The sequence below is a fragment of the Trachymyrmex cornetzi genome, unplaced genomic scaffold, assembly GCF_001594075.2.
Source record: "Trachymyrmex cornetzi isolate Tcor2-1 unplaced genomic scaffold, Tcor1.1 scaffold205, whole genome shotgun sequence".
NCBI lineage: Eukaryota > Metazoa > Arthropoda > Insecta > Hymenoptera > Formicidae > Trachymyrmex > Trachymyrmex cornetzi.
This window is the reverse complement of record NW_017296691.1, coordinates 974,513-994,107: the sequence shown is the minus strand read 5'-3', so window position 1 is coordinate 994,107 and position 19,595 is coordinate 974,513. Positions and strand designations below refer to the sequence as shown.

General features: G+C 28.5%; 1 protein-coding gene across 2 annotated transcripts in view; it reads right to left on the bottom strand.

Moving 5' to 3' along the window:
• Positions 1-19,595, bottom strand: part of whd (carnitine O-palmitoyltransferase whd) — a 29,901-nt gene that overhangs the window by 9,684 nt on the left and 622 nt on the right. The gene's annotated exons all lie outside the window — the stretch shown is intronic.

Here is a 19,595-nt window from a genome sequence, read left to right as displayed (position 1 = left end):
CTCTCTGCTAGACAGATTTACATAACAGATAATAGAAATTTGAAAGTAAAATTACTCAATGAATAAATATAGTTTTTAAACAAAACTAAATTAAGTCTACGTAATTATAAAATTTCATACAATGTTATACAACATAAATTAAACCATCAGGTAGTAGATTAAATTTAAATTGCCCAAGGTTTCACAACTACAAATATAACTCATTGTTCATTTCTAAGGTAAATGACTATTATATACAGGATGCTTTCCATTTAGTGACACAAGTCGATACAAATGTTGTTCTATCTTTCTTTACATTTCATGAGTGATAGTGACAGAACGATATTTATCATTAAATGGAAGGCACTCTATAAAAAGAAACTATTCTGAGGAAATATATATAATATATCAAACATACGTTATAAAATGAAAAATATATTTGAAGCGCTCGTAGACTGATATATTCATAGTCCATTATTATTTTTTCAAAACTGTCTTAAATAATATCTTAAGCTGCTAATACGGTTCTGTGATTGGTTTATAAAAAATATCTTAAAACTATATTTAAGATTATCTTAAATATAAGAATCGACTATGAATATATCATTCTACGAGCGCTTCAAATATATTTTTTATTTTACAACGTTTGATGTATTACATATATATTTCCTCAGAATAGTTATCGGCCAATAGTTGGACATTTGAAGATTGGCAAATGTTACTATTGCGCGCGAAATTCTATATTACATCATGACTATTGGGAGCTACATAAAGATGTGCCTCATTATTGTGTTATCTCCGTCATTATGGTAGTACGAAGGGTAAAGATAACAATTAGTCTCAATAATGAATATCATGAAATACGCTCATATACAAAAACAAACTTACGTAGACACGTTCAAATTTATCATGAGTTATTGCGTCAAGGATCGCTAAGGAATCGTGTATAATGTTTTTTGAAATGTACAAAGAGAGTACCAAATTAATAATAATTTTAATAGTCAAACAAGTCTATAGAAATTTAATTTCCATGTTAATACAAATCACGTATAGCGAATCTCTCTCTCTCTCTCTCTCTCTCTCTCTCTCTCTCTCTCAAATCGTAGACATAAACAATCACCTATCGTATAACCCCGATAAACAAAAAGGATTATATAAATCAGAAACAGTCAAGTTCAGATCCTATTTACTCGATAAGCGCATTATTCAAATAATCTGATTTACTTTTTAAGCCTATTCTCATCCGTTGTCTTATCTATAGATAATATATTATATACTACACATACATGCACACACACACACGCGCGCGCGCGCGCGCACACACACACGCACACACATGTATATATGATACCTACATATAAATTGAATCTTTACGATAGATTTATTTTTTCCAAAAAAAATGCGATACACGATCTTATATATATGTATATAAATGTAATCATGTATACATATTTTTGACAAAAAAATAAATCCAAAATTAAAATTAAATTTTTTAATAAATTTTAAAATATATATCAATCAGATCTGAATAACATCTGCCATTTTCAGATGCACAATTTTAAACATTTTGAGCTTAAGGTATCTGCTTGATTTTTTGATGTCTGAATGTTTTTACTATCTATAAAAATATTTAAATTAAAGAAAGAACTCTCACCAGCAAAAAAAGTGATTGTTAGTGGAAATAAATTATGTTACTCATGCTTTTTCTTTCCAAATTTTATACTTCTGCTGCTATAAATTTTCATGGTTTTAAAAAGTAATTCTTTAAATGTGTATTATTGAGCACAGTATCTGAAAGATCATTATAGTATATGTATATATTTTTATACATTATAATACTTTTATGAGCAAAGATGTTAAAGAATTTCTCTATGTTACTTACAATAAAAAATAAAATTAATCATAAATGACAGTTTGTACTTTCATCGTATAGCATTCTTCATTATTTGATCGAGTATGCAATAAGCAATATTATCGCAACATGACTTATTATTGAACTTTACTCGATGATACTAAACATCTATTACTTGATACAGAGTGACATTTTGATCATACACGTCAATTTCTTTAAACTAACTTTTCTTGATGTAAACTGCATCACTAAGTTAACGAGAAATTTGTTAGTAGCAAGATAAAAATCGTTAGCACAATCTTGAATGATCTTTGGTCTGCTGAATTAATTATGCGCGATTTTTTTACCATGTGCCGCAGCCTAATATAAATTTTGAATTAGAGTGAAAAGGCTCGTATGATTGCTAAGCAAATTAAAACAGAGTCTAAAAGTTAGTATTGTATTTATATACATATTTGTATGCATAAATACAGTATAATATTCAAAAAATAAAATTACATATATATAATCAATCAATAAGATATAATAAAATTCAATATACATATAATTCAAACGTTTCGGCTTATAAAGTGTTACAAAGTCGAACCGATAATACATAACGACAATATATTTGACAATCACTTTTTTCGCTGGTGAGCTTTAGTTTAGTTATTTTTATAGATAGTAAAAATATTCAGAAATTAAAAAATCAAGAAGACACCTCAAGCTCAGAATATAAAATTGTGCATCTGAAAATGGCAGGTGTTATTAAGATCTGATTGATTTATATTTTAAAATTTATTATTAGTAATGCATTCGAGCGAGACGAGAAAATACCGATATCGAGATTTGGTCTCGACAAAAACAAATGATACGATTTTCTCATCTTGATGGGTCGATATTCTTGCTTTTCGAGATTCTCGAATTTTATTGCGAGACATTCAAATATCGACTATCTCGTTTCATTTTCGTTTGTAAAAGGCGAAAATGGAATTTTTTTTCGAGACAAGACCGAGACGAGAAAAACAAATGATAGGGTAACTCCGGTATCTACACCTCACCTATCAAAAACTTAATTTATTAAGTATTATTTACTATGTTTAAAATAAACGAACTATATTAGTAAAAACTTTGTAATGTCTACTACGAAAAAAATATTAGAAATCCGAAATATTTAGTTTTCGTATTAAAAAATAAACTTTTTGAAATTTTGCATTTTTGCTATATAGATAATGGGTGGGATATATGGCAGAAATGCAAGGATTTCAACAAACTAAACAAAGAATACGAAAGCAAAGCACTTGTTTTTTGCTATACAACATGCTTTGCTATTCCTTTACACGTATATATCACGAAATAACCACTAGGTCTTTTAAACGTTCTACAGTAATCATTTTTTGTAGACTTTAATTTATGATGATACTTATTACAGTGACAAATCGATTCAAAATAATTTCATTAATATTAACAGTAAGAAACTGAAGTCATAACAATACTAATATAACATAAAAGCTGCATGTAACAGAGTAGTTGCGAGAAAATTACCCCCACTCCTTCTATTTTTTCTGACTTCCGCGGCGTAAATTCCAGCGCAGCGTATATACTGGAGTTACCCTATATGATAGGGCCTGCGCACAATAAAGGAACAAGAATTAGATATAAGATTTCATCCTATCAGAAACCGTGTATTCCGATGTAATCAGTTTCTGATAGGTTAAAATCTTAATATCTAATTCCTGTTCCTCTATTGTGCTCAGGCCCATAATCTCGGAAATGATATTTTTAATGATACGAGAAATTCCGAGACGAGATTCTCGTATCGAAATGCATCACTAATGTATTATAAAAAAATTTAATTTTAATGACGGATTTATTTTTTGCCAAAAATATGTATACATGATTACATATATGTATGAGATCGTTTATCGCATTTTTTTGGAAAAAATAAATCTATCATAAAGTTTGTGCAAGTTTTTCTATCATATATAATATATATACTTTTTATCAAACTTTACTATACAAACAGATATTTCATTTAAGGCACAAAATAAAAAAAATAATAAAAAAACCTACATTAAAAAAAGGATGATTCATACGCTGCTTATTTTACATTGTGTTAATTCGAAGTAAATACATTTCTCGACTCTCAAAAAATCGAAGAAAAAGTTTATATAATTTCATTAATCATGTACAAGCATGATGAATTCATCAGTGATCTATATATTTTATCTAATAAATCACAATGAAAATTGTGCATTATACTTTGATCATTGATAATGTTTGTACAAAAAATAAGCACTGAGATGTAGTATTACTCGTTGACGTCAATTAGTTAGAATTATGATATGCTAATACTGACGTAATAAAGTTTCCGCTTCTACTGTGTTGGTCTTTATGAAAAAAATAATTGCTATCTCATTGTCTTTTATTGACCTAATAAAACTTATAAACATTACTATGTACATATTTATACAGTCAATGACTCAACTGCTTATGTATTAATTAACATTAATATGTTCGTATTGTTGTTAACGTCGCGACGTAAAAAAAATTAAACTAATGCATTATCGTCAATTTCTTATGTCTTACTATAAATCGATATTTTTCAATTTTTTATATAAATAGAAAATAAAAAAAAACTATTTTTTTCCGTACATACCCTTCAACCCGGACATAAAGAATTTGCTGATAAAAGCTCGACGAACGTGAAATATCTTATGTCTGAGAAACTACGTCAAGATATCTTCTTATCGGTGACTTCTGTCTGGATGATAATGCGTAATATTACTAACAGACTTTATCATTTAAATGCGAGATGTACCCATTGCATTTTCAATTGATGAGCGTTAAATATATATGTTTATTTAGTCACGAGTGCCGTGATAAGGACAAATTTTGTAATCATTCAACGCGATGTCTGAAAGAAATTAAGAAATTTTCACAATTTTTTAATACAATCACTTTTCTCCGATATTTGTTTTTCCTTACATAATTTTCTGTTAGTAAGTACTACATAACTTCTAATATTTCAATAATATATGATTAATATGCAATAAAATATATATAATACAGAACAATACAAAATTAACAAAATAATACAATTTTGAAATAATGATTCACTTTTTGTAAACCATTATTTATATTGTTTTTAATCTCCTTAACAGAAACATTTAGCAATACTAATCGCCATTTTTTCTCTATTTTCTATTTATTCCGCATTGCTGTTTTATTTCATTGTAGTATTTTATTTAAAAGAAATATTGTAATTTTTTTTCTCGAAGTCTCAAAAAGAAATACAAAGTCTACGACTAATGGTAATTTAATTATGCTATACACCACACCATACACCACCAGCGCACACACACACACACACACACACACACACACACACACACACACACACACACACACACACACACACACACACACACACACACACACACACACACACACACACACACACACACACACACACACACACACACTTGCATTGCAAATTAAACAATTATATTTTCCGAGGTTGATTAAGGGGGAAAACTCATGTAGAAGGTTGAAAAAAATCGAAATTTTTTTTCATAAATCAATAGTATGTAACATATAAAACAAAATGTTAAAGCCGTAGAAATGAATTCGAAAATTTAAGGCAGCTATACAGCTATTAGTGGTGGCGGCGCGCTGTGCCGAACGGTACCCGCAGGTATAAACACGCGTCGCTCTTCCTGTCAGTTCCTTTGTAGTTGCTCGAAAAGAGCAATAGGCGGTTTTATTACTATATTTTGAAGAAGAAGGATTGATGTACGGACCTGGCATTGCAGATTAAAATAGCTGTAAGTTTCCAAAAAATGTTACTTTTCTGTATCGAAAACTTTAAACGCGTTTTTCTCGAAACAATTTTCCGTAGACCGTAAAATTAAATATAATTATATTCTTTAACATTTATATTCTTTATAAAAAATAAATTCTTTATTCTCTAAAAATATTCTTTATTCACGATGCATAATTTTACATTTATTTTATATAGAAACGCTAATGTTTATTTATTAACTTCCTGTTAGATGTACAAAAATTATATAAATAATATTATAGATGTAGATAATATACTGACAAAAATAACTTAAATTTAAATAAATATTTATTTGAATACTGCCAACTAAACATTTATTTACAATAAATTAATATTTACTTAACAAAAAGAAGTAATTGTTAAATCAAATTAATGTTTCTTGAACTAAATAAATATATTTTTATATTTTTGATAAATATTTATTGTTGGTACTATTATTGAAATTTAGGATATTTTTTTCTCAGTGTAGTGCTGAAATATATTATGTATTTCTGCATAAAATTCAAGTTTAAATACAACATAATGCAGTAAAATATGTAAGATTGTGCATATATTTATATTTCGGTTCACCGTTATTTATAATAATAACATTAATATGTATATATATATATATATATATATGTACGTATGTGTATTAGTATATGCGTAAGATATAGCAAGTTATATCTTGTAAAAAATTAGTTTACATTTTTTTACAACCTCTCTACATTTAAATGAGTGCAGAATAACCATTGACATCAGTCGTGAGTATATGCTGGTAATCAGTGAACGAAGCGTGACATTTCTAACAAATCTTGCTTTAATGTATAAATTCAATGTACATATATGATATTGGAAGATTGGAACTGACATGAAAATATTAGTATTTTAATTATATAATGCTCACTTTAATTATACAACTTTCTTTCTTTCTCAGTTGAATTTCACTACTTACCCATAATAAATATGCCATTGAGTAATCAATGATTATCCACTGATTCAGATTTAGAGAGATTGGAACCCGTTTCATGCTGGCATATTATAACATATTATTATATAAACGTAAAATGTATTATTACATTCTTAAATTATTCTAAAAAATATCCCTCATATCATTTGTAAACAGCTAAAATGATAAAAATAAAAACATTTATTTAGCAATACAACTAAATTTTACAAATAGATTTTTAAAAAAATAAAATGAAGAAGACAAAGTCTCTTTTATTTATATACAATTCATATTTAACGTTAAATGGGAGGGAACGTTTATGTTTGTTTATATGCATCATAGTCTAAGAAATAATTTTTTTATCACAACAAAAATATTGATATCATACTTAACTCGATCGTTATTTAAAACACTTACTTTTATTACGTACGATGTTTGAGATACATAAATGACGTAGCATAATCATTAGTGTTCAACATTAAATATAGAAACGACCTTCGGACCAGCCGCGATCAAGATGCGCGTTAAAATACGCACAACCCAGTGACGGATATTATTTCCTACAACCTCATTCCTTATCAAAGAGTAGCAATACGTAACGATTACCTCTCCATTCACAAGTTTATTCCAAATTTATCTTGCCGGCGTGACGACCTCGAAATTGCGCGACAGAAAAACAAATCATAAACATCCACTTTCAACGTACACGCCTAATTTATTGGGCGATTTGTTCATGATTTTAATAACTCAATTCAAGTCACTTGAGCACTCAGTATATCGGAATAAAATATATCACATATGCGCATTTTTAATTATCTGAGCACATTAGTTAACAAGAACGCAACGATGGAACGTGTGTATTTTTATTTATCTTATTCCAACGCAGATTCACTTCGCGAATTAATTTATTGTCGAAACCATGATACAAATATTTTGCGAGCGATTCCTAATAGTGCGAGCGATTCCTAATAGTGCGCGCGATTCCTAATAGTGAGACGATTACTTATATAATCTATATTTTATAAAAAAATGCGATGTAATTTCCGCCGGAACTATTACGATCCACCGGAAATTTAATGGGTAAACTGATCTGCAAGACCACTAAAGCGAGGCAGTTCATGAAAAACTTTGCATAAAAACAATTCATCACAGTGAAATTTTGAACTATATTAACTATTTACCCCCCAGTTCATTTTTAGATTGCGATAATACTCAAATAGTCATAATAAGAAAATAAATTTTAAATCTATGATTAAATATTTTAGAATCTTACAATTTAAAATTTATTTAAAATTTTAAATCCGTATTTATAAATACGTTTCCACCGTATTTATAAATACGGTGTTGAACAGTACATTCGGAATAACATTCGGAATTATTCAAGCAAGAAAGCTTAAGCAATTCAAATTTCTATTTGAACTCTTTTAGATCTTCGGAGACAGTAATTTGCGTTATAAATTGAACTGAGATAAAAAAAGTATCAATTTAGATATACATGATTGTATATCATCGTGATAAAATCTATTCACAGTGACGATGAAAATGTACGCTCGCTTATCGCGCATAATATATAATCAACATAACATTGCGCATCTGCGATGTTGCTCGTTCACAGAAACAACATATTTAACATAATTATACTTTGTAATTATACTTGTAATTCACCGCGGAATGTCTTATTGTGTAACGATCTTAAAATCTTCACTCTCTCAAGAATTAAAATAAAATTTCTATTATTTATTGAAAATTGGGACTTAAACAACAAAAACTTTGAATCGAAACAGAAAACTAATGTTTTTCTAAAATGCAATATTAATTTAATCCTTAAATACATGAAAATATATTTAACTGCCGATATGTAAGTATTTTCTTGAGTTGCCTTGTAAACTACTTTGTATTATAAATACACTTTATAAATGAAATGAATGTCAAAATTTTCCCTTTTTTTCTATAATTTATAATATCTTATACTTACTTAATTTATTTTTATTAATTTCCTAGATATTTTATTTTATATTGTGCATATCAATAGAAATTGTCACAAATCATTTCAAAATGAAGCCTTATTACTATATTATTATTTATGTATACTAAATTCGCTCAAAATCGATTATTTTGATGATTAATTCATTAAATATTTATTTACATGGATAACTCGTGCACAAATACGTTATTACTCGAATTTATACATACTGGAAAGTTGATACTGCGTTGTGCATTACCAAATTACTATCTATAATAATCAGTATAGAATTAGCACATATATTTTTGGTCGGTGATCTGAATCACGATTAAATCGAAATGCATTGTATAGTATGGCCTTCAAGCTTATTACACAAGCGGCGAATGGAGGTGTATAAGAGAAGTATGGCGGAGTTACTTTCTACGCGATAACGTAAGACTCTTTGCAATTCTTTGCACCCATCGTACTGTATGATATTTTTCATAGTAGAATTTTGTTAATAGAACGTAACGAAATCATAACGAAAACGTGAATTAAAAATATAATATCATAGTATTGCAAGTGCAGATAATTGCCAGCGTTAATATTAGCATTACGCAAATAACCATGCACAATTAGAAATTTTGCAGTATTCGAAGTAAAATGCCATGTAAATTATAGAGAAATCATGTAGAATATGGAGTATTATTAAGAACACTTCAATATAAATACAAAAAAATTTGTATTTAAATACAAACATAGCTACTACGTAATTTCTTTATAAAAATACAATATATCTTAATATTAATCAATTATCAATATTAATCAATATATCTTATATTTTTTTAGTTATCAAAATATTAGTGAAAAAAATTTACAGTTCCGAAACAAAATTTAATTTTGAAAGCACCTGTCTAAGAATTCCACATTGTAACTGGTATTTCAGCACTTTTGCTGCTACATTGGACTTTGACCGTCGCATGGATGTGACGCGTGTGTTAATCATGTGAGCGTAGAACCAGACTCCGTCGTACTTCACTTGGAAAGATGTGGTTTTAGTGCAGGCATATAACTGAGTACTCATCATAAGTTCCATGCATGGAACAAATCGGAATGGATTCTAGTCAGAATTATTCAATTATTCCCTCGATTTTTATGTGCTTTCTAGAGAAAACGGATTAATTCCGATTGGAATCCATTCCAAATAATTTCATAATAACTACACAATACGTTATAATACAAGTTATAAGAAATCATGGAAAAAGTTGATAGAATTTAATCATCATATAATTACTTTTTTTTGTACATCTATCTCAACTGGTTAAAGAGTTGCATTTCGTGCAATCCACTGATCATGTTTATTAAACATATGTTATGTTTATTCTATGAACCACAATACAAAGAGATGATTATATTATAATATATTTCCCCATGATAAATTTATTTAGTCTCTAATAATGATATACACATAAGTTATTTAAGAAAAATGACCTATGACTATAACAGCATTAAAACTGTTATCATTTTAATCATCAATATTATCGTTTTTCAGACTATAATTCAATCGAGTTATAAATTTTCAGTATAAATCGCTAACTTATTTAAATAAATCGCATTAATAATGAAAAGCGCTCAAAATATAATTTGATGTCGTTTATTAATTAATTAGTTTATTAATTATACAATTCATATAAAAATCATATATTTTTACATGAAAAAAAAGATATAGTTCATATAACTAAAAATATTTAGTTGCGAGCAATATAGAAACATCACCCTAGTTATCTTTATGTAATAGGAATGTGTATGGTTAATAATGTGTATGAGTAATACGATTTATTTACTTTGATATGTTAACTACATCAATGTAGTTATAGGTGTGACCTAGATGTGATAACCAAAAATGGCTGCAACATAAGCTAACCTAACCATTGTACTATGGTTCAAGCAACCACATAAATAATTGTTCCATATTTTACTATTTAATCTGGTTGGCATCACCAGATTTCTGTATAGACCAACCATACTGTTTTTTCCGTGTTCCTTTGCTTATGCTATAGCAGTTACATCTTCAAGATATTAAATTAAACAAAGATATTAAATTAAAGCTGTATTGTATTTAAAAAATTATTTAAAAAACATAAAATTTAGTAATTTTTATAATTAATTATAAAATAAGAAACGATTTATGCTATTTTTTACTTAAACCAAGATAGCGATTTACACAATTTTTTACTTAAATCTTATTTATAAAATTATCGTTGATTTTCCGTGGTATGATTGGTATCGATCGGTACCTTCGGTATTTTTTATGTCAGAATTTTTTTTACATTTTTATTCAGACTATAATTCAATCAATCAGATCAAAGTATTATTTTTGTTTTCATTTTATCATTCGATTAAATGTTAATCAATTTTTTAGTCTTTTGTTATTATAAAAGGTAAAAAATTAATGAAATATAGATGTACGAAACGTACAGTATTATATATAATTTGTTGCACATAGCTAAAACAGAAACGTTTCGTAATACTGGGCGAAAAATAACTTGCTGCTACACGAAGCTGATTATTTTTAACCGTGGATTTTCATTTGGCATATTTATTTAGAATAAAATGAAATGTTTACATTAAATTAAATATTATAAGTAAACGCCAATTCTCAAAAATTAATAAAAGACAATAATATATAATCAATCTGGAACATTGAAGTTGCACAAAATAAAAAATTATTTTAAAAAATATTAAACGAACGACATATAAAATAACTCAAAATAGCCTTTAAAATTCAATTAAAGTCACATTTCTTTAACACTGGGCATAATTATGATCTATTCAGTAGGTTAATGTTCATGCGTATAAATAACAACAGTAAAATCACATGTCAAAGAGTTTTCTAATTATAATGATATTTCAAAGAATATATCATTAATCATATTAACATTAATCATATTAACAAGAGTAACTTTTTGTAACATGCAAGCTTCCGTGAGATTTTTAATAAACTAAAATAATTGTCTTTCTACTAGTAACGTTTTTATACCTAATACGTCAACGATTATACAGAATGTCCCCAACATACGGCCCCACTCATCTTGAGCAGATAGAGCGGACTAAACTGAATCGAAAAGTCCTCTACCATTTTGCAATTTTCGCAATAGTTAACAAGATATTAATTACTAAAAATTGCAAAATATTGGTCTTGAATAATTTTTTACTCAAATACTATCAACTTTACAGAAAAACTGCAAGAGACAAAAATAATTTATTTTCTTCTCATAAAGTTCTGAGAATTTTTTCAGAATTTATTATCAACTTTTTAGTACTGCATTTTCTTATTTTTACCAACGTGAGAAAATACAGTATTAGAAAATTCTGAAAAAATTCTCAGAACTTTATGAGAAGAAAATAAATGATTTTTGTCTCTTGCAGTTTTTCTGTAAAGTTGATAGTATTTGCGTAAAAAATTATTCAAGACTAATATTTTGCAATTTTTAGTAATTAATATCTTGTTAAACTATTGCAAAAATTGCAAAATGGTAAAGGACTTTTCGACTCAGTTTAGTCCGCTCTACCTGTTCAAGACGAGTGGGGCCGTATGTTGGGGACACCCTGTATATGTATTTTATACTTTGTTTTACGTAACGTCAATAAGTAAGTCAATTTAAAGTATCTATATATCCTTGACATTTAATTGGTATCTGGAACGCAAATAATCATAATGTATGGAAGAAAATAGGATTCGTATGAAAATTATAGAATAAGTTCGAGATAAATATATTTCAAAGAAAGAACTTGCATGTAAAATCTATAATTGTAGGATGTTCCACTATTTTCTACACGCGAATTTCTACACTATACATTGATAATGCCTACTATATATTTATCGTCATCTTTTATCATGAAAAGGCATTTTTTCCAAGCGTGCTAAGGTTTAAAAAAGTGAACATCCAAGTTTTGGATGTAATAGCTATTTCATTAAAATTCAATATTAATGATTATTGCAAAATATAAAACGCACAATGTTTTTTTTTATTATTAATAATTAATATATAATAAAATAAAATTATTATTATTTTAAAAACTAATATATTAATTATTAAAAATTGAATATATCCGAAAACTTTGTTGCCTAAAAGCTTTAAATAAGAAAATTTACAGTTGCTATCTGTATCCTTTAAATAAATATCCAACTTTTTCTAGGTATTATCTATATAATTAATTGCAAAATTCGAACAGTTACTTTTTACATTTAAAAATAAAATTTACAAAATATTTGTTTGTCGTTATAATAAAATTTACTACTATAAATACTTGGACAACTCAATCAAATAAATCGTAAGTACGAAGAAATAATGTTTGAAGGTCGATATCAGTAATTGTCTTGCAATCGCAGAGGGGGAAACTTATGTTGCATTATCATACACACACACATTCCGATATGTTGCAAGCTACTGTCTCAGGCTAAATATTTGCTTAAGCAAGATTCAACACAACATATTCTATAAAAATTCTGTAGATATTAAATACCTAAAATGGTGTGTATTTGCAGTGTACAAGGATCATACCGAAAATAATAAGCAACAATATTTAATAAATTTTAATATTTTCTATTATTGCAACACCAAGTACATTATCTTAATCTACAAACGGTTTTTTACTTTTCTACATAATTTCTTCGAATTTGTTTGCACATCATTCTGGAAGTTTGAAAATTTTCCGGCAATAGAATTCTGTTCCAGCTGTCCGAAGTCAATGACTTCTACTATTTTGTGGATTGTCTTTGGCGTCTGGTAATATTGGCATTTAGTTCTTCACAAAATCAAAAAAATTATCAAAGCGCTAGATCGGAATTGTAGGAAAAATAAGAAAGAGTTTCTTATCCCATTTTCTAAATTTTTCCGAGGTGAAGTGAGTGGGATGCGTCATGTTGCAGATTGCAGAATAATCTTTCTTCTAAGAGAATGTTGATGAAGCCAACATTACGAGACATAGGCAATGTAGTAAACCACTGCCTTCGAACGGAATTCTACCACAAGATAATATTCAAATTACCATAACGGTGGGAAAAATGTGTACAAAAAATAGGAACTATGTAAAAAAATAAAAAAAAGTTTGTAAATTAAGACAACTTGGCTTTTCAATAATGTAAAATCTTAATTAAAAAAAATTGTTGCTTATGACTGTCGGTATGACTTTGTTGACATACTATATTCATTTTTTGACGCTGTAAACGTTATTACACACTGCGCAATTTAACATCTAATCAAGATTAAATTAGACAACTAATATTATGTTATATCATAACAATTATATCACTGCTCAATTTATCTAATTCATCTGCATATTTAAAGATTGTGAATCAAGAATTAAGCATAATTAAATTCATCAAAAAAAAAGTAGAAATTAAAAAATCTCAATGCATAATTATGCCTTATGTAATAAATGTATAATAAAATTTGTATATACTTTAATTACATTAATTACATTAATTAAATGCATTCAGATATTTATTTCAATTTTCTAAAGTAATAAAGACTTTTCAGCTAAATTTCTTTTTACTTCTTCGTTTACGTATGTAACTTTTACTATAATTTTCTCTAATAAATATTACGTTATATCTCTCTTCCTTTTTTTCGTCCGAGTGGCCACCTTATTTAACTACACATGACCGTCTGTCTGGATAGCCACAAAAGTGCAAAATCGCCTTTCGTATGCGTAAACATGCACACGTGTGTCGTTGGTTGCGTTCTAATAAGAAAATCTTGTTTCGAGAGGTGGACTTTGATCTAGAAAAAAAACTAGCGTACGTTTATCACCTCCGGTTCTTTATCTAAAACACCGGTTTTCGACAGATGGAAAAATATCCGGTTCTAACCGCGCTATTTTTTTTTAAATACGGGTTGACAATTTTCTTCTGGTTTTAAAAAGCAGGAGGACCAAATCTGACCATTTTTAAAGAGAGAGGGAGAGAGAGAGAGAGAGAGAGAGAGAGAGAGAGAGAGAGAGAGAGAGAGTAGAGAGAGAGAGAGAGAGAGAGAGAGAGAGAGAGAGATAATATAAAGCACGGCAAGATAGTAGAATCTTCGACAGGATAATCGTCAAAACACTAGTCAAAAGATCGGAAATATAACCGAGGTCTATATCCATTTGGATTATTGTACCTATATGTAAGATATTAAATAAAAAATTCCGTTATGAAAACATAAAAATGTAACTGAATAACTCTTTATTAAGTTGTCAAACGATTCTTTTTCTCTTCCCCCCCCCCCCCCCTCCATATTTTTTGTCTCTTTCGAGGATAATTCACAGAATTAAGAAAATATATATTACAGCTCAATATAAATAAAATTCAATTAGTATACAATAAAAGCTTTTCGAACCTAGCAAGATAAAGTATGCTAAATTAAATTGTTTTATTAACCTTCATGTAAACAATATTTTAAACGTTTCGACCTTTTTTCAACGGTTCTCTTTAGTGAATGTTACATAATTTGCATATTATTACCGTGTATAAATTATTACATATTCCATAAGCGTATAGTGAACTTAATTGAAACATTCCACTCACAAGAGAGAAAAAGAGAGAGATGCTATCTTTCGTAGAATGTCATCATATTATAAACATTTTGATATAACTGACGTAGCTTTATAATGAATTAGCATATTATATCTGTACTTTGCTTTAGTGGAGTAGCTATGACTAATGTGTTTACATTTCAAATGCATAATCAACAGTATTACGTAATAATATATGGATTTCGAGATACATTTCTATCGAATATCGTAGCTTTTGTTTTATCTTCTTTTCTTCGAATCGGTCGAATCCTTCCATGTTGTTTCAAACACGTGTGATTTAAGGCCGCAGCACAGACTTTTGTATAACGCATAATGCATAGTGCATATGCGAATCAACTAATCCGAATCTTTCCTTTCCTCCCATTCTGTGGAAAAGAAGAATTTCGATTGGTTGATTCCTTTATGTACTATGCATTATGCGTTATGCAAGAATCTGTCCTATGGCCATTAGCATACAGAAAAAAATATGGAAATTCATACATAATCAAAGGAAAGCTTAACAAAGCCGAAAGGAAGCTGAATTAGCAAATTCACATTTACAAATATTTAAATTCGAACCTTTATTAAATACGCGTTTTTAAAAACAATTTTCACGCTCTCGAAAGTCTATTAATTCGTCTATTCATTAGTCAAGGATAACACTATCCGACATTGATTTTGCTTTTGGTTTACGAATTATCATTTCTAGAGTATTTCTTGATATACTGAAAACGATGTTGTCCTCAGAATATAACTTACAGAATGACGTTACATTTTCGAAAAAAACTGGGATAATATAGGCCACAAATAACAATTTTGGTCATATTTAGAGTGGTATTGCAGTTAAAAAACTTTTATTTTCCCAATTTTATCTACACTGTCTTAAAATGCTATCTTTTATCTTCAAAATGAACTTTTTTGTTTCTTTTAAGACCAAATTACGGATTTGAAGTACTAGCTATACATAATATGCAATTAACACATTATGTATAGCTAGTAAGTATTATATCTTAATTCACGCGGAATTTTATTTTTACAATTATAATTTACAATTATGATTTGTCTTTCTTGAACTTGGAAGTAATAAAAAAATTGATTATAAAAGAATATTTTAAAAAAGCGTGTAACAAAGGTCACCTCCACATAGTGCACTCTGGAAATACATATTGTAGTTAAATTATCTTCTAGAGATTATCATGCTAATCTCGAAATATCAAATCCAAGAAACACAAATTATGTAACTATAAAAAATAAAAATGCGCACAAATCAATTATAAGATATAACACTAGCTATACATGATATGTCCATTCAAACCCATGTAACTTGGTCTTAAAAAATCGTACAAAACCAAAAGAAATTCATTTTAAAGGTAAAAGATAGCATTTTAAGATAGTGTAGACGAAATTGACAAAATTAAATTCTTTTAAATGCGATGTCGTTCTAAGTATGATAAAAATTATCATTTTTTGCCTATGTTACGTCACTTTCGTGTGACGTGCAGAATATTTCTGAACGTGGATTCAAATTCAGCGATAAAAAATCTTCGAGAAATAATACTCCACAAATTAAAAATAAAAAAAGCTAAATTTTATCGGACAGTGTAATAAAAAGAATTTTTTCTCGTTCAATCTTCAGCTTGAAATTTTGAAATTCTAATTAAATGTCAAAGAATTTAAAATTTCTTTAATAATAAAGTTATTCACTAACACTTTACTAGCTTGAAAATCAATAATGCTAATCTTTAACGTTAACACTGAACTTGTAGGTATGTTGCGTCATCAGTTGATAAGTAATTCTACCTTATACATGTTTTACTGATAAGAACGTATAAATAACTTTGTAGTTTCTCTTTTCGATATTTGATTTAATAATATTAACTTATAATTTAAACGTTCCTATTGCTAGAACAAAAATAAGAAAAAACAGATGAGAAGTAAAATGCTATTCTTCGAGAAATGACAACAAAATGTGCTTTTGTCCAACTTATTAGAGGCTCGATTCGAATTACCGCGAGCAATATGTTGACACATCGTAAATTGTGCAGACGTCAAGATTGAAAGCGATGTACGCGTGACGCTGAAGAGTGCGTTAAACGACAAAATGCTTATTTAAATCGCCGTGAGTCTCGTGAAGTCTCGTATTTCTCTGCATTCGACTCGATGGCTGACATTTTCTACGATGTGTACATGTGGTACAGAACTATGACTGGTGTATATACACCACAAGAACCGTGGAGTCGAAGAAACAACGAATCTGTTCTCTTTAAAATACACTTTCTATGCATTCTTTTCCCATCATCTTCCCTTTCTCGGCCTGCAATCTGTCGTTTCTCGCTAAAATGCGTTGAAAAAAAGTACAATCAGCTATAGAACAGGTCTAACGATGCAACGGTATGTCACTCGGATAATCGGGCAGCACCATATTAAAGTATTTGCCAAACCGAGACAAATGGAAATTCTGCAGTATCAATTTGGTTCTAACGCGTGAAAATTTGCATGGTTCTTTTAAAAGCTTAAAAAAATCTGCCTTTGTAATTTCTTTGTATAACTACACGATAAAAAAGGGCAAATGTCTAGGATGTTAAAAGCCCTCTCCTCAATTGAAAGAAAAACGAACGGAGTTTTTAAAAGTCTGGAAATCTATATACTCTCTAAAACTTTTACAGTGAATCTCACTTTGAAGAGTAAATTCTCCCTGATTGCTTTTCATTTAGTGACTCTAATCAACATAAACATTTCATCTTTTTTAACATTTAAAGAGTAACAAAGATAGAATGATATTTGTGTCGACTTGTGTTACCAAATGAAAACCTACCTACCTAAAGGTAACCAAGAAATTCATGAATGAATTTCATTGATGAATCTGTTGGTAACTTTTAATTTATAAGTAACAATATATTGTTTAAAGGTAACCAAGAAATTCATGAATGAATTTCATTGATGAATCTGTTGGTAACTTTTAATCTATAAGTAACAATATATTATGAAAACGGGCCTTAAAGATTGAAAATTGAGCAACTTATTTTCAAGGCTGACTTAATTTTCACTCCTTACTCTCTAAATTTCTAGGAGTGAAATCTCACTCCAAAAGAATTAAAATACTATTATCAAAAAGAATGCAAATATTCTCTCTTTTTCAACAGTATTTTTATTTTTTTGGAATGAAATTTCGTTCCAAGAGATTCCATACACTTTAAAGAATTTAGAGAGTAACAGAATTCTTCTAAAAATATATGTTTAATTTATTATTATGTATATAACGGTTATTTATTTATTTATTTATTCCAGAGGATATAAAAAAGGTATTATATATATATGTATATTAATAGTGAATTCGATTGGATGCATCCAATGCGCACTAGTGCACATTAAAGTCGTTGTATATAAATTGACATAAAGATATGTGTTTATTATAAACATAAAAACCAGTTTAAATCGTGAAATACTTTATTGTATGGTTAAGTGTATATACATAACTATATATTTTATAATTCTAAGTATTTGCATTTCATTTTCACACTCAGATTAAATCAGTGTATAACGGCTTTAATATGTACCAGTGCTTCCGATCGAATTTACCATAAAAAAAGAGGACAAAAAACTAAATTCTAAAGATAGATACAAAAATAAATATAAATAATTGTATAGGTATTCAATAAGTATTATATATATAGGTATTACATATATAGATAAATATAATTCTATAACCGTGTGATTCACGTCCGTTATTTTAGGACCGTCTTAAGTAATGCTAAAACAGTTCTGTGACTTATACTCAATAATAAGTCATTATAATATAAAAATAATGTCAAAATGACTCCAAAATGATCATTAAAAGTCATTTTTCAATCATTTCCGATTCATTTTAATGTCATTTTGACGTTATTGTGACTTGTTCTGCTTGGGTAACATATCTTAAGATCATGCTTGAGATAGATTTAAAAATAAGAATCGACTATAAATACCAGTTTAAAATTGAAGATAAGAACTAAAGATGGCACACTTTAAGAAGCGATATGTATCGAAGGTGTGTACGTGGAGAATGACTTATCTCAGTATTTTGAGAGATTATCTTTCTGCGTATGTATTATTATTCTATTAGTTTCCTGCTGATGAATATGTATAATACGTTGACCTAACCGTTCTTGGCTAATCAATTGCGTCGCAGAAAAGCATAAAATCACAAGGAAATTCGAATTCCACGCGAGTATATCCAGATGTATATGCTATATATCAATTTCATAGACGAAAAAGCGTGATCCTCCTGATTCAAACGGATGGAGTAATTGCTGCAAAGGTCAAATCCCCATATCCATTTAAATTTATCTTCCCATGAGAAAAGAAAAAGACTAAAGAAAGAACAGAAAAAAATGTGTCCCTGTGAAGAACAGGCGCTCTCTCTCTCTCTCTCTCTCTCTGTCTCTGTCTCTCTCTGTAACATCTGTGTCTGTAAACGGAGAAACTAAAGCTCGCGAGCGATTGGTTGGAGCGCGAAGGCGTGCGGCCGCGCCTCCAA